This window comes from Mauremys mutica, chromosome 3 (assembly GCF_020497125.1).
Source record: "Mauremys mutica isolate MM-2020 ecotype Southern chromosome 3, ASM2049712v1, whole genome shotgun sequence".
Taxonomy (NCBI): Eukaryota; Metazoa; Chordata; order Testudines; family Geoemydidae; genus Mauremys; species Mauremys mutica.
In genome coordinates this window covers 17493918-17518212 of record NC_059074.1, presented here as the reverse complement: position 1 = coordinate 17518212, position 24295 = coordinate 17493918, and the positions used below count along the sequence as shown (strand labels likewise).

Sequence of the window (24295 nt, the reverse complement as noted above, 5' to 3'; positions counted from 1 at the left end):
CAGTTCGAACGGCGAAAACCCAGTAGACTCCTGGGGTACCTCCCTGTACGCAAACAGCAGGTGAGGTAAGTACTTGTCCCAGTCCTGTGGGTGCTGGTGCATGAATGTTTTTAGCATCATCTTTAGCGTCCCGTTGAACCTCTCCACCAGCCCGTTGGTCTGGGGGTGGTACGCTGAGGCCCAGCTGGGTCGGACCCCACATTTCTCCCACAGGGACTGGAGCAGCTTCGACATGAAGTTGGACCCCTGGTCCGTTAAGACTTCCTGGGGGAACCCCACCCGGCTGAAAATGGTCAGCAGCGCATCCGCCACGGTGTCTGCTTCGGTAGAGGACAAGGCCACCGCCTCGGGGTATCGAGTGGCGAAATCTACCACCACCAGGATGTATTTCTTCCCTGACCGGGTCGCCTTGCTGAGAGGCCCCACCATGTCCATGGCCACCTTCTGGAAAGGCTCTTCTATGATGGGCAAAGGCCTCAGAGCTGCTTTCCCCTTGTCCCGGGCCTTCCCCACCCGCTGGCAGGGGTCACAGGATTGGCAGTACTGCCGGACATGGGTAAAGACCCCAGGCCAGTAAAAGTTCTGTAGCAGCCTCTGCCTGGTGCGCCGAATTCCCTGGTGCCCTGCGAGGGGGATGTCATGGGCCAGGTACAGGAGCTTGTGGCGAAACTTCTGGGGAACCACCAGCTGCCTCCTAATCCCCCATGACTCCACCTCCCCGGGGGGAGCCCATTCCCAATACAGGAACCCCTTCTCCCACAGGAACCTCTCCTTGCAACCTCTCCTCATGGTCTGTGCTGCATTGAGGTCAGCCCGGTCCCTGGGCTTCTGCAAGGAGGGATCCTTCTGCACCTCGGCCTGGAACTCAGCAGCTGGGACAGGGATGGGGCCCTGCTCTCTCTCACCGGCTGGGTCTGAGGCCGCCGCCTCTCTGGGTCGTGTCTCTGGGCGTTCCCTCCCCGCCAGGCACTCGGGTAGAGCACTCTCCCCGTTGTCAGGGTGCAGAGCCCTGCGCCGACTCTGACTACGGGTCACGACCAGGGCACCCCGGGTATTGCCGGGCCAGGTCTCGAGGTCCCCCCCCATTAGCACCTCTGTGGGCAAATGGGGGTGCACTCCCACATCCTTGGGGCCCTCCTTGACCCCCCACTTCAGGTGCACCCTCGCCACAGGCACCTTGAATGGGGTCCCGCTCACGCCCATCAGGGACAGGTAGGTATCAGGCACCATCCGATTTAGGCCCACCACCTCGGGCCGGGCCAGCGTCACCTCTGCGCCCGTATCCCAGTACCCAGTGACCTTCCTCCCATCCACCTCCAGGGGAACGAGGCACTCGCTCCGGAGGGGCAGCCCCATGGCCACCCTGTAGCAGAACCTTGTGTCCGGAGCATCCAGCCCCCCAGGGGCGCTGACCTGGGGCCCTCCTCCCTCCTTCCCAGGTGGGACGCTGCCAGCCCCCCTCTCTTGGGCATGTTGCCCCTCCTCCGATTGGGTCTTTACCCAGTCAACCCTCTGCGGATTGGGTCTGCTCGGTCTGTCTCTGAGCTTGGGGCACTGGGCCCGTAGGTGGCCTTGCTGGCCACAGTGGAAGCAGCCCATGTCTCGTGGGTCCCCTCGCGGGGGTCGGGTGGATCTGACGCTGGACGTTCCCCTTTTGTGGGGGTTCTCCAAAGGGCCCCGCTGGGAGGTCCCGTGGTGACTCTCTCTCTGCGTTGAGGCAGGCCTGCTCCCTCGAGACTCCTCCCTGCCATCCCCCGCCCGACTGTCCATGTATTGGTCGGCCAGCCGGCCTGCATGCTGCGGGTTCTCCGGCTTCTGGTCCATCAGCCACTGCTTCAGGTCAGATGGGCACTGCTCATACAGGTGCTCCAGTACGACTAGGTCAAGCAGGTCCTCTCTAGTTTGGGCCCCAGCCGTCCACTTGCGGGCATACCCCTGCGCCCGGTTGACCAGTTGCAGGTATGTGCCCTCCCGGGTCTTACGTTGACCCCGGAACCTCTTCCGGTACATCTCCGGGGTCAGCCCAAACTCGCGGAGTAGGGCCTCTTTGAACAGGTTGTAGTCCCGCGCCTCCTCCCCTCTCATTCGGCTGTACACCTCCACGGCGGTGGAGTCCAGTAAGGGGGTGAGGCACCGGATCCTGTCTGCGGGGTCAACCTGGTGCAGCTCACAGGCATTCTCAAAGGCCGTCAGGAAGGTGTCTATGTCCTCCCCCTCCTTACGCGGGGCCAGGAAGTTCTTATCGAAGCTCTTTGTAGGCTTGGGCCCCCCCTCACTCGCCGCAGCCGGGGCCTTACTGTTGTTCAGCTGGGCCATGGCCAGCTCATGGTTGCGCTGCTTCTCCCTGTCCTCGAATTCGCGTTGCTTCTGCCGGTCCTCCATCTCCATCTCTTTCAGTTTGATCTCTCTCTCCAAGTCCAGCCGCCTGCGCTCCCCGGAGGCCGAGCGTCGCCGGGACGACCCCCTGCTGGCCGGGGGGGTCACGGTGCCCTCGGTAGCTGGGCTCCTCCTCCCCCTCCCCCTAGGCCTAGGGGTGGGAGGTCTCGGGATGCCCTCAGCCGCTGGCTGACCACTCCCAGTGGGTACAGACACTGGTGCCTGCGCTGCATCTGCCGGGCTGCTTCCCTCAGAGACCGGGTCCGGTTCATTGACGCGGTCTCTCTCCTCCAGCCGGGCAATCAGCTGGGCCTTGGTGAGCTTCCCACAGCGCAGCCCCCTCTGCTTGCACTGCTCCACCAAGTCGCACTTGCGCTGCGTGGAATACATCTTCCTGCTGGCCGCTCGCAGGCTGGGGTGTTCGCCACTCCCCACGGGTTCCAGGGGGACCCCTAGTGTGCCAGTCCTTGAGGTCACCGCCTCTCTGCCAGGGTCGAGCTGCAGACTCCTCCGCCCCTGGGATCGCTCGCTGTGATCCCCCGGGGGACCCTGTTACTGCAAAGTCCTGCTCTCTGGCCACACTCTCCCAGGGGTTAATCGCCCCTTCGTTTTACTGCTCCCCAGTCACTTACTGCAGGAAGCGCCGTCCACGGGGTGCCGCCGATCCCACCGCTGCCACCAGTTGTCACGGAGTGTGGGGGAGTCCGGCCCTGCACCCCTCTTCCTGAACTCACAGTGACTCTCAGCCAGCCAGTAAAACAGAAGGTTTATTGAACAACAGGAACACAGGTTACAACCCAGCTTGTGTGCAGAGCCAGGACCCCTCAATCTGGCCTTTCTGGGGGTTCAGGGTGCTTGGATCCCAGCCTAGGATCCCCTGAAAACCCCACCTCCCAGCTCCCAAAACCGAAGACTGATTCCACTTCCCCCCTCCCTTTGTCTAGCTACAGCCAGAGGTGAGACCTCCCCTCCCCCAGCCAGGCTCATGTTACAGCTGCATACCTGTCTCTGCCTACCAAGCACACAGACAGCCCCTGCTCCATCACAGATACTACCCCGGATTACTAGGGGATTGAAACTAAGGAGTGTGGGAGTCCACTTTGGATGAAGACAAAGTGAGTCCCCAGAGGTAATATGATTTGGGGGACACACAAAGGAATTGCCCTAAAAAAAATCTCAAACTTTAGGAAGTAGGATTATCAGTGTGGGGAAGCCAGGCTTCATAGGCTCTAGCAACCTTACACTGTGTCTTATGGCAAAGAGCATACCTGCCCTGTAGTGCCCCCTTCTGCCCAAGTGTGGTTCTGCTGAGGCCTGCCTTAGTTTCCTCTTAAATCAGGCTCCCTTAAAAAGTCAGCAAGCCAGATATTCATAACCTTTCCCCTTGCTGGAGTCCAATTTATTAAGTCCTGAACCAAATCTTTCAAAAGAAAATTCAAACTTACAAAGTCTTCATCCCACTTGTGGCTTGGCCCAGTCCTTTTTGCTGGGAATTTGGCCATCTCTACAGGCCTTCCCCCTGCTGGCTCAAGAGCCTTCTTACTCCCTGCAGGCAGCTGCCAACAACCTGCAACTGTCTCTCCTCTTTTAAGGCCCAGCTGCTTTCCCTTACAGTCTAGGGAGCAGCAGGTAATCAGTCCAGGTACAGTGAGATCCTGCTCGTGAATCTAAAGCTAGTTGGAAAACAATTCTTGTTCCTGTGGGGAAAAAAATTGTGAAAAAGGTTCTGCTTTCATTGAACTTTTGGGATTTTGTTGAAAAAGTAAAAGTGTTTCAGCTGAAAACTCAGCCACTGCTGATGAACCCCCCCAAAAAAAATTATAAAAAAAAATCATGGAAAACAGACACTTCCTCTAGAAATCTAACTTGTGATGAAAAAGATCCCTCTCACCCATGCTTGCCAGCCATGCATTCCCAGTGGGCAGGGATGGGGCTCTGTCTTTACTTCAGTGATGTTACTTAATCCCTTTTCTGCCCTTAGGAGGGGCATATACACATAGTCAGAGACACCAGAAGATTAGGTTTACCAGGTGGCTCCTGAAAACAGGCTGCATTTGGGGACAAAAAGAGATGACACCTGTTCTTGAAATGAACTATGTTAAGCTAACAATGGCTGCCTATACAAAAAAATATTGCCAAGGTCAGTGGTGTTGAGCACTGAGCCAAAGTGAAATGGACTTAGGCACCTATTTTACTTTAAGCAGATGTGTTAAGTATCTTGGTTCAGGGCCCAATTGCCTTAGATAGCTAAATACAGGTAGACTTGTATTTGCTGTAGTCAACATATTTGTTATAGCAGTTTTACAGAAATCCAAGGGATTACGTAAAATACTGAAGTAGCTTTGTTGATCTTTGGTGCAGCTGCCCATAAATTACATAACAGATTAGGGGGTGGGTGAGTCCTTAATTCTGCTTGCTTGTTTCAGAGTTACAAACATAAGTGGTGGGTGCAGAGATGATCCGCGCCTGCTGATAGTGGGGTATGGGAAGAGATGGGGCAGCCGGCTTCAGCAGTGTTACTGAGCATGCTCAGTACAAGCCCAGCAGCAACCCTACATGTCCCCCTCCTCACCTGTCAGCTCTGGGAGGATGCATCTTGAAAATCACCAAAAAATGTGTTTCATAGTTTATAGGCAGCCCCAATGAAACTACCAAAGGTTAAGGGCCATCACTGTTTTAGCAGAGTAAAGTTTTAAACCATCACATTTTATATATATATAAACAACATTAGGCTCTCTTGGCAGCAAGCATCTTTCCTAATTATTTGGTGCATTCTAAACATGTGGCTTATCACATGGCCAAAAATATTTCCTCTTCACTGGTATGCAGTGGAAGGGGAATTAGGCACAAGAAAGGCATTCAGGAGACAGCAAGAGTTTAATTGAAACAACCAAGGAGAAGCATTCACTGTGTATCTATGCTGAACAACACTGGACGTGCCACTGATTGGCAGATCATTATTTATTTCTTCACTTTGATCATAAAATTACCAGGAAAGGCTTAATGGAGTTATAAATATCTTGTTTCCATGAGAGTCATGGGAAGATAATTATAGCACTGAAGTCTTTACAAAGATAATATCATTCTGTACATACACAGTCCGAGAAGGCACAGTCCCATGGAATATGTATGGAACTAAGAGTCTGGGTTCTGTTCCCAGTTCTGTGGCTGACTTCCTGTGTGCCTTTGGGCAAGTCAGTTCATCTTTCTGTGACTCAGTTTCTCCTCTGTAAAATGGGGATAATGATACCCACTATTGTGAAGCACCTTGCAGGCTATAGGTTAGAAATGCTAAGTATTATCCTTATTTAGCAAAGCACTCAAGCATGTGCTTAAGCTCTGTTGAAATCTATAAGACTTCAGTATGCCCACATAGCTCGCAGCATTGAGCCTCCCAGCTCGGGTAGACAGATTTGGGCTTGTGGGCAGAACCATCCCTAGGGTACGGCGAATAGGGATGACCACCCTGGGCCCTGTGCTTTGGGGGGTCCCGCACTTTGTGAGGAGGTGGGTGGGGAGGTGAGGTGGAAGGCAGGGCGTGCAGGTGGGTGGGTGGTGAGGAGGAGCCCCCCCAGCCAACCTCCCCCCGCAGCATCTCCTGCCCGCCAGCAGGCCCCACTGATCAGTGCCTTCCCTTCCCTCCCAGCACCTACTGCCCATCAGCTGTTTCATCTGGAAGCGCTCAGGGGGAGGGAGGGGGGAGGGTGCAGCGCGCTTGGGGGAGGGGGCAGAACTGGGTGGGGAAGAGGCAGGGCACGGCAGGGGTAGGAAGAGATAGGGTGAGGCCCTGGGGAAAGGGGTGGAGTGGGGGCAGGGCCTGGGAAGAGCCAGTGGGAGCATCCCACGGCAGATAGAAACTCAGTGCCTATGTCCCAGGTCCCGCACCCCACTATGGACAGCCCTGCTTGCAGAGCTCACACTGGTGCTCTTGAAATAGCGGTATAGACAACATTTGAAGTCGCAGGTTGGGCCGGAGTTCGGGCTTTGAAGCCTAAGGAGGGGTGGGCGTCAGAGCCCGAAGTGCAACTTCAAGGCATTGTCTACGGAGGCATTTTTAGAGCCCTGCACACCGAAGTCTGTCAGCCCAAACTGGGAGGTTCTTTGCCGCGGGCTGTGCAGACATACCCTAAGTGCTTTGTACAACAGGGGCCTATAGTATTTGTGTTACTCATATATTGCGTATAAAGCAGCACAAATAGAGCTACAAACCTAAAATAGGCACAAGAAAGATTTTAAAACTTTTGGTGCACACTTAAAGGAATGACACTGGTGGACTACACATTTTGCTATTTACAACCCCTTCAAAATATTTTGTACATAATTTATGAGTTGCACTGAAAAATGTATAAACAAGTTTAGTTTAGGACAAAACAACAATCCCCTTTTCCAACCAAACATTAGTAAAGAATGTTAGCTTGAAATTGTGCAACATTTGTCTCTGCATGTTAATTTTGCAAAATAAATTTGGACTATGCTATTATGCCAGTGTATTATTTCTCTTTCACTACAGATTTGGTACAGCACCATTCCCAATTACCAGACAGTGGCACATAACACAGTAACAAACAACCACAGAGCATAATGTAGTTGTATAATGCAATTGTTATTACTAATTCCTGGGAAGCAGTGACTCTGAAAAGGACTTGGGGGTCATACTGGATAATTAGTTGAACATGAGCTCTCAGTGTGATGCTGTGGCCAAAAGGGCTAATGCGATCCTTGGATATATGAATGGGCATATCGAATAGGAATATTATATTACCTTTATATAGGTTATATTACCTTTATATTTGACGCTGGTGTGACTGTTAATGGAATCCTGTGTCCAGTTCTGGTGTCCACAATTCAAGAAGGATGTTGATAAATTGGAGCGAGTTCAGGGAATAGCCACAAGACTAAGTAAAGTATTGGAAAGAATGCCTTAGAGTGAAAGACTGAATCTTTTAATCTGATCAAAGAGAAGGTTAAGGGATGATTTGATCACATTTCACCATATTTGATCTACATGGTGAGCAGAAATTTGATAATGGACTCCTCTGTCTAGCAGATAAAGATACAACAAGATCTAATGGCTGGAAATAAGGCAGTTTTTCAATAGCAAAGATAACTAACCATTGGGACAACTAACAACGATTTGTGGTGGATTCTCCATCACTGGAAATTTATAAATCAAGAAGGGATGTTTTCCTAAAAGACAAGCTCTAGTTCAAACAGGAATTTATCCAGGGAAGTCCTATGGCCTGCGTTATGCAGGAAGGCAGACTAGATGAACCCAATGCTTCCTTCTGGCCTTATAACTTATTAATACTGTAAATCTTTTCTCAGGCCTAGATTCTTACACCCCTACTCATGCTGACTTGTATCTTACTCTGTCCTGCTGAAATCAATGTAATTAAGGGTGGCAGAATCTGTCCTTCAGTTTGTACTGTGCTCTTATACAGACACTTCAATGAACATTTGGCTCAAGTAAATATCTTAGGATGTGGTTCATTGCTCCTTGGCACTTCTGTTTGCCTCTTGATATGCATGTGGGTTCTTGACCTGGTGCAGTGAGCTCTAAACTGAAGAGCTGCCTCCTGTCATCACTTCTCATGTCAAAAGTCTGTGTTAAAACCACACTTGACGAATTGTATCTTAAATTAATTAAGCACAAAAGCTTAGTTTGAGCCTTTGTTCTCTTTGGATCATCCTTGATCATCTTTGATCAGCCTCAATCAGCCTTGTGATCACCCTCCCCCTGTGTCATTAACGAGGGAGTAGGGCTGACCTAGGAGAGAAGGCTTTAAAAGCCAGAGGCTAAGCCACCATGGGGACCATAAACAGGGGAGTTTGAGATGGAGTTTGTGAGAGGGAGTCATAATATAATCGCTATGGTTAGGAAGGGCTGCATCGCCAGTGCCAACACTTCTGTCTCCAAGGGCGGCTCTAGGTATTTTGCCGCCCCAATCACGGCAGGCAGGCTGCCCTGGGGCATGCCTGTGGGAGGTCCTCCGGTTCCGCGGCTTCGGCATACCCACCACCGAATTGCCACCGAAACCGCAGGACTGGTGGACCTCCTGCAGGCAAGCCACCGAAGGCAGCCTGCCTGCCCCCCTCACAGCAGGGTGTCCCCCGCGGCTTGCCGCCCCAGGCACACACTTGGCGTGCTGGTGCCTGGAGCCGCCCCTGCCTGTCTCCTCCACCTGCGCCTGTATCCAGACAGACAACCTAACCGTGGATGCCTCTACCCAGATCCTGGTGTGGATTTGAGCCAGGCTGGGGGGACCATCCAGTGTGAAAAGTGCCTGCTGGTGGAATCTCTGAGGAAGCAAGTGGGAGAGCTACAGGAGCAGGTGGCTAGGCTGAGGAGCATCTGTGCCTACGAGGAATTCCTTGAGTATTCATATGGAGACATCTAAGGCTGAGGAAGCTATCCAGCTCCAGAGGATTGCTGTCACACCACTGGGGGAGGAGGATATGGCTCTGTCACAGGGAGGACACTGGCTGCTGATTACTTCTGGCAGCAGGCAGTGTTCCACCCCTACTCCCAACCCACCCACCATGGTGGTGGAAAACAGATATGCTTCCCTGGCAACGAGTGATGAGGAATCACCCACAAAGGTGGAGGAGGAGAAGACAGGTATCCCCAAGGCTGGGAGGATCGCAGCCACCACTCCCAATGTAGGGTAGTGGTGGTTGGTGACTCTCTTCTGAGGGGGATGGAGGCACCCATCTGTTACTTGACATGGCATCCCAGGAGGTATGCTGCCTGCCAGGGCCCATATGCAAGACATTACAGAGGGATTGCCAAGGGTCATCTGGCTCTCTGACTACTACCCTATGCTACTCATCCATGTGGGCACTAATGATACTGTGAGGTATGACCCTCAGCAAATCAGAAGTGACTACAGGGCTCTAGGAGTAAGGGTGAAGGAGCTGGGGGTGCAGGTAATGTTCTCTTCAATCCTTCTGGTCAAGAGTAGAGGCCCAGGCAGAGACAGATGCATCCTGGCGGTGAGGATGGTGTCACCTGGAGGGCTTCAGCTTCCTTGACCATGGGATGCTGTTCCAGGAAGAAGGACTGCTAAACAGAGATGAAGTCTGTGGCAGGTTCCCCCCGCCCTTCTTCAGGGTGCCACCTGTGACTGGGGTATCACTGAGTCTGCCTAACCCACCAGCCTTGGCTCCCTTTACACTGTATTGCTGAGGCAAGCCAGCCAAGCCCCCCAACAGGCTTCAGACTGCACTTTACCAGCACACATCCTGGTAGGGACACACCCAGCTGCAGCTTTACACACAAATGCTGAGATCAGCACTGCATGGGAAGGCTCAGCTAAGGAACTGCCCAGTACTCAAGTGCACTCCCACTCTAGAGGGTAGACCCAAAATTGTACCGTCTTGCACTGCACAGAAACTTGTACAGCGTAAGCACATGAAATATCCCCCCCCCAATGTGGAGAGAGAGATGCAACGGCTTTTTGTCCCCCAGTTATGAATTCCACACACTGGGTTTTAGACAAAACACAAACAAGTTTATTAACTACAAAAGATAGATTATAAGTGATTACAAGGCATAGCAAACAGATCAAAGCAGATTCCCCAGCACATAAAACAAAATTCAATCTAAGATTAATATTCTAAAGAAATTGGTTACAAGTAGTAAATTCTCACTCTAAATGATGTTGTAGGCAGATTGCAGAGACTTGCTGGCAGCTTAAAACTCACTCCAGATATTCCTTTCACAGGCCAGACACCCTCTAGCCTGGGTTCCGCCCCCCCACCCATCCCCACCCCGTCCTCAGTCTCTTTGTTTTTCAGGTGTTTCCAGCAGCCTTCTTTTTTGGGCAGGGAGTTAGTGAGGAATCAACCATGATGATGTCACTCCGCTGCTTTAAATATTTTTTGCATATGGTGTGAATCCTTTGTCTCCCAGTGTGGTTCCCACCCCTGGTTAGCGGGAAAATACTAATATTATCATGGAATCCAGTACCAGGTGACTTGGTCACATGACCATGCAGCCATAACTCAGAGGCTGTTTGTAGCATCTCCAGGAAGACTTCTCAGTGCATGATTAGCATCTTCAAAGACCTATTGTTCTCCCTAATGGCCCTTCCCAGCTAGACATCTAGACTTACTGCATTCTGCCTAGTGGGCATTCCCCAGGTGTAAACACCTTTGTAATAGATGCATAGACAATATTCCTAACTTCAGATGCAAAAATGATACATGCATACAAATAGGACAATCGTATCCAACAAATCATAACCTTTTCAATGATACCTCACATGACCTATCTGGTATAAAATACATCATAGTTATGCCATAATCATATCATAACAATATCTCTATGAAGACTGGGGGCTTAGTGTCACACAGTCCACCTATCGAGGAAGGGGAAAGGCATATTTGGATACAGACTGACTAACCTAGTGAGGAGGGCTTTAAACTAGGTTCGAAGGGGGCAGGTGACCAAAGCCCACAGGTAAGTCAGAAACATGGAGACCTGGGAGAAGGGTTGGAATTTGGGAGGGTGGGGGCATGTGCTGTTATAACAGGGATAAGGGAGAGACAAGACAGAACTGTGGAGTGGAAATCAAATCAGAATCATAGATGTCTGTATACTAATGTGAGAAGTATGAGGAATAAGCAGGAAGAATTCAAAATGCTAGTAAATAAACACAACTATGATATAGTTGGCATCACAGAGATTTGGTGGGATAATACACGTGACTGGAATATTGGTATAGAAGTGTACAGCTTGCTCAGAAAGGACAGGCAGGGAAAAAGGGAGGAGGTGTTGCCTTATATATTAAAAATGTATAATATAATAAGGTGATAAGTAACAGTCAGCATGGATTTGTCAAGAACAAATCATGTCAAACCTCCTGATGGCATTCTTTGACAGGGTAACAAGCCTTGTGGATAGGAGGGAACCAGTAGCCGTGGTATATCTTGAGTTTAATAAAGCTTTTGATACTGTCTTCCCTGACCTTCTCATAAACAAATTAGGGAAATGCTACCTACAAGGCGCTACTATAAGGTGGGTGCATAACTGGTTGGAAAATCGTTCCCATAGAGTAGCTATCAGTGGTTCACAGTCATGCTGGAAGGGCATAACGAGTGGGGTCCTGCAGGGATCAGTTCTGGGTCCGGTTCTATTCAATATCTTCATTAATGATTTAGATAATGGTATAGAGAGTACACTTATAAAATTTGCGGATGATGCCAAGCGAGCCAGGGTTGCAATTGATTTGGAGGATAGGATTAAAATGCAAAATGATCAAAATGATTCATTTTGAATTTTAATCCTATCCTCCAAATCAATTGCAACCCCGCCTCGCTTGGCATCATCCGCAAATTTTATAAGTGTACTCTCTATGCCATTATCTAAATCATTAATGAAGATATTGAATAGAACCGGAGAAATGGTCTGAAGTAAATAGGATGAAATTCAATAAGGACAAATGCAAAGTAATCCACTTAGGAAGGAACAATCAGTTGCACACATACAAAATGAGAAATTACTGCCTAGGAAGAAATACTGCGGAAAAGGCTCTGGAGTCATAGTGGATCACAAGCTAAATATGAGTCAACAGTGTAACACTGTTGCAAAAAAAGCGAGCATCATTCTGGGCTGTATTAGCAAGAGTGTTGTAAGCAAGTCACGAGAAGTAATTCTTCCACTCTACTCCACGCTGATTAGGCCTCAGCTGGAGTATTGTGTCCAGTTCTGGGAGACACATTTCAGGAAAGATGTGGACAAATTGGAGAAAGTCCACGGAAGAGCAACAAAAATGAGTAAAGGTCTAGAAAACATGATCTATGAGGGAAGATTGAAAAAACTGGGTTTGTTTAGTCTGGAAAGAGAAGACACGATAACCATTTTCAAGTACATAAAAGGTTGTTACAAGGAGGAGAGAGAAGAATTGTTCTTCTTAACCTCTGAGGATAGGACAAGAATCAATGGGCTTAAATTGCAGCAAGGGAAATTTAGGTTGGACATTAGGAAAAACTTCTTAACTGTTAAGGTGGTCAAGCACTGGAATAAATTGCCTAGGGAGGTTGTGGAATCTCCATCACTGGGGATTTTTAAGAGCAGGTTGGACAAACACCTGTCAGGGATGGTCTAGATAATACTTAGTCCTGCCATGAGTGCAGGGGACTGGACTAGATGACCTCTCAAAGTCCCTTGCAGTCCTATGATTCTATGATTCTAAAAAACGAAAGAAGATTCATCATCAGTTACCAAGTGTGAGGCACATGGGATCTGGGGGTATCATGTTTTAAATTTTTTTGTGTTGTAAATATGGGTAGCAGGCCGCTGGCTGGTAACTCAAAGATTTTGTATCCCCCAGCCAACTGACTACTGACGTACTCAGTAGGGTTTGCAGCCCTAGTCTTTGTTACTGCTAATTCAGATCTGGAGTGAATTTAATGTATCTGGCCCAAGTTCAGGAAAGCATCCCAATTCAGCAAAGCACTACGCATGTGCTCAATGGACCATTGACTGCTTTCCTGAATGCATTTATATACAGTAGATATATGTGCTTTTCTGAATTGGGACCTATATAGATAATATGACCTCTGCCCAAATGTCACATCCAGCTTAAACTTAAGAGCTAGGTAATGCATGATAAAATGTAAAGTCCGGTTGAGGCCACTGACCTTTATTAAATAATGTCCTGTGGCTTGATATATTGCTATGTGACCCTCTTCCGCTGTCCAGATCTTGGTATTATCACCTGCTATTTTAAGCTTGATTACAGAACTGGAATAAAACATGGATATTAAAAGGTGATTACATCAGTGCAAGTCTGAGCTTTTAAGTTCCTTTTCCATGAAAACAAACCAAAGAATGCTTTATCCAAAAGACAGACAACTGGCTGTTGCTTGCCATGGACTTGAATCATGTATCACTTATTTAATAGTCGAGTCTGATGTTCCTCTAAAAACAACGCCCCCCCCCCCCCCGCCCCGAAACTGGCCATGATTTTCCTTCAGGTGTAAATCCGTATATTTAGATAGAGTCTGTGGGCCAAATTTTCAAAATGGCCCCAACCTGGCCACTAAATTTGCAGTCACGGTTTTGTGGATATGCACATTTTTGCATATTGAAAATTTTGGATTTGTGTGACTGGATCAAGTAGCAATTAACTTATTTGCCAGCACAAATTCAAGTGCCAGGACATGCAAAAATTTGCAATCACTAAAGCCTCTACATCTCACCTCTTGGGGACATGGACTCTGACCCTGAAAGGCATTTGGGTGCCTAGCTCCCACTGAAATCAAACACCTTTGAGGATCCGGTGCATAGTGCATGGACGGGCTGACCATCTCTTCTGAAGTTCTCTTGTACATGGTTGGGAGATTCTGTCCTGTGGTTTATGCAAAAAAGCAGAAGCTCCCCTTTTTCTTTTCTCACTTCACACTGGCACATCAGTGCAAGAGAGGCCAGGTTTGACCCCATACTGCTTAATAACAACTGTGCACCTGTGTCGGGTCCTGCTCCCTCACCTCCACTGTTCACATTTCACTAGGGACTGAAGTCTATGTGTTATGGCACCACCTCAGGGCAAACTTCAGTTGATTCATTTAATTATAGGCATTTCTAGCAGGGTAGGCATTGTAGCAATTAGCTTTAATACATTTTTTTAATCCTGAGCGTTAGCAGCATGGGCTTTGCTAGTAAATTTGTAGCAATAAACCCAGTTTGAAGCAGACTGTGCATGAGTCCCCAGGTCTGTGTTAACTTCAGGGATACTCGTATAAAATGTGATTGTTGTTACTTGTCTGCTCGTGCTGCTTATTTTCTATTGGCTGTACATATTTGCAGTGTCATATAAAGGACTAATAAGTTAATCATAATAACTTATCATCCACACTGCTCTGCTTCTGAAAGCATAATTATTTCTATAGCATTCTGTTGGAAACAAAGGCATATTTAGGCCTGACAGAATCCTGCTGTGGATTTTAAGAGTTTCTTTGGATAACATTTAACAGCATAAGCATAAGTAGAACTGCGCATGTGCAAGAAATTGTAGAGTAGTCATGTTTGTGAGAAAAAGAAACGACAAAGTAGCTAAAAGACTAGAAAAGACTGTTCTGAACTAACAATAAACCTGTACTGATGGGGAAGAGGAATTAACGGGGAAATGGGAGCCTAATACATAGATAGAAGAAAAGATAACAAAAAATTATAAATAAGTTTGTGTAACAAAGGACGGCTGAAGCTGTATTGTCCAGTGATGGAGGTGACTGTGATGAGATCGTCCCAATGAGCTTCCCACTTGTGAGTAATTGATCCCTGCTTGCTGAGTGTTTTGCTGTAATAGAGATTTGTTAAACCCATCTGCTGAGTGAGTCTCAGTCCTACACAACCCACTGATGGTATCATCCTAATAATGAATGAAGATATCAGGAAGGAAAGAAGCAGATAAAAACTTAAAAGCAGGGATCATCGTTTCACGTAATGAAACAGAGGCAGAGCAATTCAGGAAATGATCTCCCAATGTAAGCCAAAATGTCTCCTAGGATGCTTTTCCAAAACCTTCCAATGAGGGTCAGTAGGTCCTGAAGCACTTTCACTGGCAAAGGCAACCATGAAGGTATCTATATCATTCTGAACCAAACATATCTAGCACAAGGGACTCCTGGTCAATGCCTGGGCTCCTAAGTGTTATTGCAACACAAATAAGTAATAATACACTGCTACCCTGCTATAACCTGACCCAATCTAACAGTATGTTAAAGTCCTCTAGGGAACATCACAAAGAGATTACTCATTACAGTACATATTACTACAATAGGTAGTATTTGTAATATACAGTACTCATTATGGTATATACAAAGAGAAAGCCCTGAAAACCCCTGACTTTTGGATAGCTACATAAAATTTAAACATTCCTAAAAATAAATCCCCAAAACCAAAATTCATGGACCTCCCAAAACAGAAGCTCTATTCACCTTGTATCTTTTGCTGCAGTTTGGGACATACTGGGCAAGTCACTCCTAATAAATCTCATCCTGAATATAAGAACCGGGCGTGGGCCTGGTTATGTATTAAGGGCTTACAGTGTACCCAGCACTGTACAAGAGACTAAATAAATATAGTTCCTCCCCAGAGGAGCTCCAGCCTAAAAGGAGCTGGAAATATGTGTACCAGGAAGGCAGGCAGGATGTTTAGAAACCACGTGCTGGACAGACTGTGTTCTTAGTTTGGGTTTGATTCAGCTGGTGTCTTTGATACTCCTCCACAAACTGTATGTGCTGTAGGCAGCTATCAGACGGTTTCTTTGACTAACTGGCTGCTATTATATCCCATTCACCAATTTAGGGAGGAGGCAATCTATCAGCCTGGGAGACCATTTTGACAAGCCAGTTGCTGCAGCTTCGCAACTAAACATTTGGTTGAGTAAAGCTGAGAACTCAAATGCTGCTGCTTGTAAACATGCAGCAGCAACCCCGGAGCCATTCATGAGCAACCTGATCTAATGCCATTAGTGATGCTAGTGAGTGGTGCCTTCTGTTCTCATGAGGATGTGTATGCCATGGGGTGTCTCCACCACTCCAAGTATATAATATAGCTCACACAGGACTGAAGGGGAGCACAAACCCCACACCAGACAGGAAGGGGTTAATTAACAGACACAGGCTCAAATTGCCCTGCCCTGTAACACCTGTTGCTGGGTGTTAGGTTAGGCCGGGGGGATTTAAAAGGAGGGGAATCAGGTAATGGCCTAATAGACAGGGCACATAGGTTGCTGGGGGGAGAAGCCTGTTTGGGGCTAGGAGCAGCCTGGACACTGCATTAGGCCTGAACCATATTGTTTGTGTGATTGAAACTCAGAAACCTGATAGTAGACCAAGACATTACAGCTGGGGGCCTGCCTGCCAGGAAGGGGGCTGACGGCTGGGCTGAGGATGTTTTTGTTTGGTGTCTCTAGTGGATTTTGACTGAAGGCCTCAGTTACCCTGGAAGGGGTGGAGTGCTCTGAAGTGATTTGACTGGAGGACTAAGCCACATCTATAGTGGAAGTGGTCTGAATAGCATGTGGGGAAACTGAGGCAAAGCTGCCGCATTATACCATGGGAAGGAGATGCTGGGATGGCACCTCTATTATAAGGAGTCAGTTAACCAGTCAAGATAAAAGCAGTAAGAATTGCTGTTATGCTTCAAGATTAACTTTGTTGCAGAACAAAAGATTCTTTCTTTACTAGCAGTAGAGATTATTTTAAAAGCTAGTGGAATTCTTTGTTCCTCTTACTTTACTAAGCATCAAGGCTAACAAACATTTCTCTTTAGTTAAAAACATTCCTCAGCTAGTATCAGAGGGGTAGCCGTGTTAGTCTGGATCTGTAAGAGCAGCAAAGAGTCCTGGAGCACCTTTAGACTAACAGACGTATTGGAGCATGAGCTTTCGTGGGTGAATACCCACTTCGTTGGATGCATGCATGCATCTTCCTCAGCTAGATATGCAGGCACGGTAGTTCATTTTTCTTCAAAACTGTGGGTTAACTGTAACAAATCTTTATTGGGGGGGGCTCTAAGTTGAGTCAGGAATTCTACAATGTTGAAGAGAAAAGGACTTTTAGGGTGACTCATGGACAGAACATGTTAACACTGTGCCTCTGCTGTCAGTTGCCTTAGAATTTACTGTCACTTCTAGTTAGTGGCTTGTGCAGTGATAATCCTAGTGGCTATGTTACAATATATATTTACTGACACATTTTTGGTAAAGGATTGGAATTATACAGCTAATCCAGAGAGACAGACAGACCTTCTGTAGCAATGTTTCATTTACATTTCATTAATCATTCCCTGCCACCCATAGCTGGGCAGGGTGCTTTGCAGACTAATAAAAGACCCAGCCCTTGCCCCCCCAGTTTTATTTTGCTGTCTTTATTGCATTCTGCAGAAGCCCTTGGTGGATACTACACACATAAAGAAGGGTCAGACTAAGAGCTGTGGAGACAATGATGTCACCCTAACCAGCTACAGGGAATGTTCATGGGTAGGTTAATGTTTCCAACTCTGATTGCTGGACTCTTCCTTTAAGGAGGATTCCTAATCCAGCAACTGGGGGACATTCAGAGGGGGCAGCGATGGATAAGAGCCAGTATGTAGGACAAGAACTTTGTAGATCTTTATCTGCTTTGTTTGGGGGTGGGGGGTGACAAACTCCTTTCTTCTTCTGAAAGGAGAAAACTCTGACCCTGAAATATGTGCTAAGATTGCAGGACTGGGTCCTTGGTTGTATTTTGTGGGTGGTCACATATCAACACGATGGGCCTAATTCTTCTCTTAGTTGTACTGATTCACTTCTGTTGAAACACTGGTGCAACCTGAGTGTAACTTGGAGAACAGTTTGGCCCAGCAAATAAAATCTCAAGTATATTTTCCACTCCCCTTATCTGCAGTGCAAGCTGTGGGTACTGAGCAGCTCAGGATTTGGTTCACTGGGTCTAATCCTGCATCCACTGAAGTCAATAGCAAAACTTTCATTGAATTCTGGGTGATCAGCACTGGGTCACTATTTGCAGATCTTATAAGGAGCTGCTGTTCTGTGGTTGGTTCAGGGATTCCTTCTCAACCCTGAGGTTCCCTGATAATCTACAGATACTTAGGCCGTGGAGGATCCCTGCAGCACTCTGATATGCACAGCCTGGCTACTCAGACCAGACATAGTGTTTGAGTCCAAATTAGTAAATGGCAAGATTACCTCTGAAAGGCAGGTTTCATTAGCTACCAGGGAGCTCTTTTCTCAGAGTTGTTTTTAAATATTTAAAACCATAATTGCCCATTATTATGGAATTTTCCTAATGTGAGTGTTTAAATACTTACAGAGGGGGATATTCAGAACCCTGTCATTGTTTCCACTCTCATTAGTGCTTGCTTTGAAAAACATTTGATACTTTAAACACTGGAATCCTGTGTTGGTCTCCCCAGTTGTCCCAATAATAATGTTGAAATGCTTGCAAGAGCATTTTCCAAAGCTCAGGCTTAGATGTTCCCAATTTTCCTAATTATGGGCTAGCTCAGTCCCCTCTGTGGAGATACCCAGGCGGTGAAAGAAAAGCTCTGCCTGGTGAACTTTGACTGTCTTCCAAGCATGAACTTCAACTGGAAGAGGCAGTGAAGAATGAATGGGGAAAATCAGGATTGTTGACTTCAAAGAGGAGACAAGTAAGAGGGGATGTGATACAGGGATATGGCATGTGAATGGTGCAGCGAAAGTAAATCAGGTGCACCCATCCTCAGAATACAAAAAACAAGGGGACATTCAATGAAACTGAAAGGCTACAGGTTTAAAACTGAGAGACCTCAGACATGTTCAATATTCTTTGAATTCTGCAATTTAGATTGTAAACTCTTTAGGATGGGGACTGTTTTCTGTGGTCGTACAGTGCCTAGCACGATGGGATCCTGGTTGGTTCATGACTTGGACTCTGACATGCTATTGCAATACAAACAAATCATAGTAATTAATCTATGGATTACAAGGGTATCCACTCTCAATAGTAAGAATTAAAAAACAGAGAACAAAGACTTTGGAAGGGATCTAAAACCTCATGCTTCAGGACATAAGGACAGCCTCTAAGTAATGGAGTCCGGAAGAGACTTTCCCTGTGTGACGGTGGTCCTACAACTATCCACTGCAGGATTTCTTGCACCATCTTCTGGCACTGTCTGAGAGGGGACTCTAGTCTCATTCACCACAGCAAGTCATAAGGGCTGTTAGTGGAAAGAGCTTGAGTGAATTGTAACCTTTCTATTGGATTTTTTTATATATTTACTTAACAGAGAATCATACTTTCTGTAGACATCTGTAGGATGTTTTAAAAAATTCCGTGGGAATGATCTCATTCTCTGTTGCATTTTATAGATTTTTCACAGCCATTTCTGTAGAACTCTACTGATTTCATCCCCATAACATTTTATAGGAGTAAGGAGATACCACAGAAAACTTTACTCTGAGGTTTAGCAGCCTCTGACATGCAAATGGAAGAGAAAGGAGGAAGAGAAACAGTTATTTTTCCAAGAAAGCAGGGGATCAAAACTCTTAAATGACTTTCTTTTTAAAAGAAGACCCAGATTGGTCCTCTTCCGCTATAATGGACAGATATTTTCATCAGTTTGTGTGTGCTCAGTGAAATTGACATTCACAGATAAAAGTCTAATACTTCCAAGTCTAGTTATTATGATACTAAACTAGGGGAACACAACAGAGGAGAATGAGAGTTCTGGCATAGCAGAGATCTACATGAAATGCTTAATTTGTGCTGGGGCTTAGCCCTGGCACCTCTAGACTGCGCAGGTCATAGTCCCCGCACCTCGGGGCTTGCAGGTCAATTATGAAAGTAGAATAATCTGCTTGTGCCCTGGCACCTCTTTCATTACAAATTAAGCTCTGTCTACGCTCCAGTGCCCAGACCCAGATGATGCCACAGAAACCTGAACTCACCTCCACCTGGTGGGCAGAGTTTTCCCTTTGCACCCCCGGCACCCCCACCTGTGTGGAAGTGATTGCGAAGGGGGAAGAACAGAAATTCCCATCCTTGTGCAGAGAGGGGGTAGGGGGGGCAGACAGAAATAGGGTGACCAGACAGCGAATGTGAAAAATCAGGACAGGGTGTGTGTGGGGGAAGGGGGTAATAGGAGCCTATATAAGAAAAAGCCCCCCAAATCAGGACTGTCCCTATAAAATTAGGACATCTGGTCACCCTAGACAGAAACCTCCACCCACTTGTGGCGAGGCAGTGACTGATGCCCAGCCTAGCGCAGCAGCTGGCGTTGACACGAGCTCGGAGCGCGGGCGTGCTGGGGAGGGCGCGGCGGGGGCGTGTAGACGGGCTCGGCTCTCCCGCGCTGGTTGGCTGGTGTGTGTGGCTGAGCCGCGGGGCTGGCTGATTGGGCCGGCGGCAGCTGAGCCGCTTTGTCAGGGTGACAGCAGCTCCCCGGAGCAGAGAGCGGAGCGGAGCGGCGGCGGCGCACAGGGGGTGGGGGGAGGAAAACCAGCCCCAGCAGGTAAGTTCAGGCGCAGGCTGCCGCTTACCGATTTCCAGGTTGCCCGGTGTCCTTGCAGCGTGGGACCCCCCCGGGGGAAGCCATTGCCAGGAATACCCCCCCCCCCCGGAAGGGTATTTCCCCCCCCCCGGCCCGTTATCTAACCTCCCCCAGGCATGCTGTCCCCGGGGGAGGGACAGTCCCCTGCTCTTCCTGGCGTGGGGGGAGAACGAAATCCCGCTCTGCCCCAGGCGGAGGGGGTGTCGCTGACGGGGCGGCGGGGGGAGAATGAATCGTGCCCGGCGCTTGGTGTCACGGACGGGGGATCAGTAATTCTCATGTCACTGCTCCGATGCCCCCCCCCCTTTGGTGCCCACTGACACCAGCCCCTTGCAGGGGGGTTCTGAGCCTCCACTGCTTAAAGGGGGCTGGAAAAAAACCTGTATGGGGGGGTCCTATCATCATCCCCTCGGGGACCCAGCTCATTTTTTTTCCATTTTGTTTTGGTTGGGTCTGTGCCCCGACCCCTCCCCCGATTTCCCCCTTCCCACTGCGCACACACCGAGCACTGCAGGCCTCCCAGGACAAAGCCACCCTGCGCTGTCGGAAACGTTTTGGGGTAGATTGTGAAGCCTTTGGGGCAGGGGGCAGGTATTTCGGGGGCTGGTGGAGTATTGAGTACAGGCCAGCCTTGTCATGTTGCAAATACGGGGAGGGGGGTTTGGATAATTCAAGGGGAGGGGGGCTTGCTGTGGGGTTTGGAAATAAGTTACTTATTTGGGGATTAAAGGGGGGAATTGACAAATGAGGGAGTGTCTCATGCTGGGGTGTAGGGATGTAAATAGGATTTGGATACAAGACCAGATATGGGAGATGCTAAACGGGGTTCTGCTGTGCTGGATTAAACATCTCCGCTCACCTAAAAACCAATGGAAGTTAAGTGACAACGAACCTGTTCTGACGACTTTGTGTTGCTTCAGAGTGTGGCAGTACAAAGAAACCTGCATCACCGGCCCCTCACAAAGGGACTCCCCTGTTTTGAGAGACCACTATAAGGACAGCCCTAGGATTCTACTACGGTTTTATCTGACCTCAGGCCATCTCTCCTCAGCAACCAATTTCCCCCTGGATCCATGAGTAGTCATTTAAGAAAGGTTTCACTCCCCATCACCTTCTAAATTTGTGCCCATAAACTCCTCATGCATTTATTGTTTTTAGCAACTAGATTAAAAATAAAAGTGACAGATTCTATAATGTTTCTATGGATTTGTTAGCAGGGTTTATAGTTCACATTTTAGATTTTCATAGTCTTCTGTAGCTATATATAGAAAAATAACTTGCTCCAGTTTTGTTTGTTCATAGAGGTTGCTCTGTGGAATAATTAAACATTGTTCTTTTAAAATTACAGCATTAGTCCCAAGCAACTCTGTTGCTTCAGTAAACATACAAAACCAGTAAGAATAAACAGTATGCTTTCACAGTGAATACAATATCATCCTTTGAGAGTCTGAGCTCTGAGACCATTGTGCTGATGGGAAATTGTCACAGAAACTACAAACTAACCTTCTGTTTTGCTCAGTGGATGGTTACTAAGTGGGAAAGATGTCCATATGTATTGTAAACTTGGCCTTGTGGTTTCTTCAGTGCAGTAAGAACTGAGGACAGGTGACCCCTCTCTTACCCCAGTTAGAGGAGGCTGGGGCCCATCTGACTAATGTATTTTATTCTGTCTTCTGCCAAACAATGTGCTTGGCTGGCTTGTTCTTGCTCATATGCTCCTGGTCTAACTAATTGCCATGTGTGGGGTCAAGAAGGAATTTTCTCCCAGGTCAGATTGGCAGTGACTTTTTTTGCCTTCTGCTGCAGTATGGCGTGCAGGTCACTTGCCAGGATTATTTGCATATATCTCATGTAATAATTTCCCTGCTATTACAGGGGCATTGGTGTGTCTCAGTATCTCCTATTCTCTGCCTATGGCACTCAATAGCCCAATCTCCTGTGGGCTGTAATATCATGGCCTAATTTTGGTTGTTGGGTTTAGTGTACAGGTGCTAGGTTGTGCTGATGGCTTGTGATAGACAGGAATCAGAGTAGATGAGTACCTTCTGGTCCTAAAATGTATGGCTCTAATGTGGGCTCTATGTGTATCCTGGGTTTTGGTTTGTCCCCACCTGTATTAAGAACACTGATGTTTCACTTTTAATACTGATGTGATGGTACCTGGTTTGTAAACTTCTCCTAGGCACCAGCCATAACATCTATAAAGAAAGTTTCTCCAAACTCTTATATTTCCAATGGCTTCAGTTTTTAATTTCCAAATTGTAAGGAAAGTGTGATAGAAACAAGACTGCCTGGATGGTTATCGTTCGATAAGATTGTCTTGGATTTCTTTTCTTAAAAATACGATTTATTAGCCTTATATTTTCACCATGTATGTCCATATCAATATTTTAAAAAAGCAAATCAAAACTACAGTCCTGATCCCACATTGTGATGTGCAGACTGTGCACCCAAGCAGATCCCATTGGCTTAAAAGTTCTGTTCTACTGGTTGTCATGCCATGTCTATCACCATGGAGTCTGAATATCTTCTAGAGGTTCATTAAGCAAGGTGGATATCATGTGTGGTTCTCTCTCTTTCTCTTTGCGGTGGCAGTTGGGAAGAAATGTGTGAGGACTGGAGCCACCCATAGGCCCCAATTTTGCAGTACAAAACTTATCGGTATTACTTTACAGGCGTCCTGCATGAGAAGTGCCATATGGGCAGTGTGTCTTGTATGTGGGTGTTTTATTAAATGTAGCCAAAGGAAAGAGAAACGTAAAGGCTCATTGAAACTAATTAGAAGCCAGGTCTTAATGAAAAATTACTATGAATGAATAAAAGTGAATGGCCCCTCTGGATGTTAAAAACTCCCCAAAATTGTCCCAAAGGCTCAGCTAAACTTAATAGAGCCAGAATTTCCCTGGAAAGGATTAGGGGGGAAAAAAGGGATTTGCATCACTTTACAAAAAGTCCCTCTGCCTTATCCTATAACTTCACTACTTTGTCAGAGGGAGAGAGGGGGTCGTTGCTTTCTCCTCTCCAAGGAATGATTTGAGTGCTTTCTACATTTGAGACATTTTTATTGCCACTAGAGGGAGCAGTGATAAACCTGAGGGTGATACAGGCTATATTGCTTCTTTATCTGCAGCAGTCCATTGCTTTTGTCACTTGGCGTCCAATTCAGCTGTCTCTGCTTAGGTGAAAGTTCCACTGGAGTCAACAGAAGTGTTTCCATGGTAGGGATTGTGGGACTGGGATTTTGGTGTAATAAAGAAATACAAAGGCAAATTCTCCATCTAACTCTGCTCCTATTGCAGTCAATGGGAATTTGATTTAGGCCAGCGCTCATGTGTCTGGTAAAAATCCCATTGACTTTAATGAGAGCAGAGTTAGGCCAATGTTAAGTGCGTTTGAAATTCTCAGGGTACGTCTACACTACGGGACTATTCCGAATTTGCATAAACCGGTTTTGTAAAACAGATTTTATAAAATCGAGTGCGCGCGGCCACACTAAACACATTAAATCGGTGGTGTGCGTCCATGGTCCGAGGCTAGCGTCGATTTCTGGAGCGTTGCACTGTGGGTAGCTATCCCGTAGCTATCCCATAGTTCCCGCAGCCTCCCCCGCCCCTTGGCATTTCCGGGTTGAGATCCCAGTGCCTGATGGGGCAAAAATCATTTTCGCGGGTGGTTCTGGGTACAGCCTCACCCCTCCCTCCCTCCCTGACAGCGGCAGACAACCGTTTCGCGCCTTTTTTGCTTGGTGAACCGTGCAGACGCCATAGCACAGCAAGCATGGACCCTGCTCAGCTCCATACCGCAATCGTGGATGTTTTAAACACCTCGCGCACTCTTGTGCAGTATATGCTGAACCAGGACCTTCGAACCGAGGCG

The 24295-nt window shown here is 47.5% G+C and overlaps 1 protein-coding gene across 3 annotated transcripts in view; it reads left to right on the top strand.

The window, feature by feature from the left end:
- Positions 1-10812: 10812 nt before the first annotated feature.
- Positions 10813-24295, top strand: part of RCAN2 (regulator of calcineurin 2) — a 190519-nt gene continuing 177036 nt past the window's right edge. Inside the window, exon 1 of one of the 3 annotated variants that reach the window (XM_045010514.1) lies at positions 10813-10837. The gene's annotated coding sequence lies outside the window, so the exon portion shown is untranslated. Of the gene's footprint in view, positions 10838-20300; positions 20381-20941; positions 20979-24295 lie in introns of those variants that run through there. The other 2 variants (XM_045010510.1, XM_045010512.1) reach the window with 2 other exon arrangements.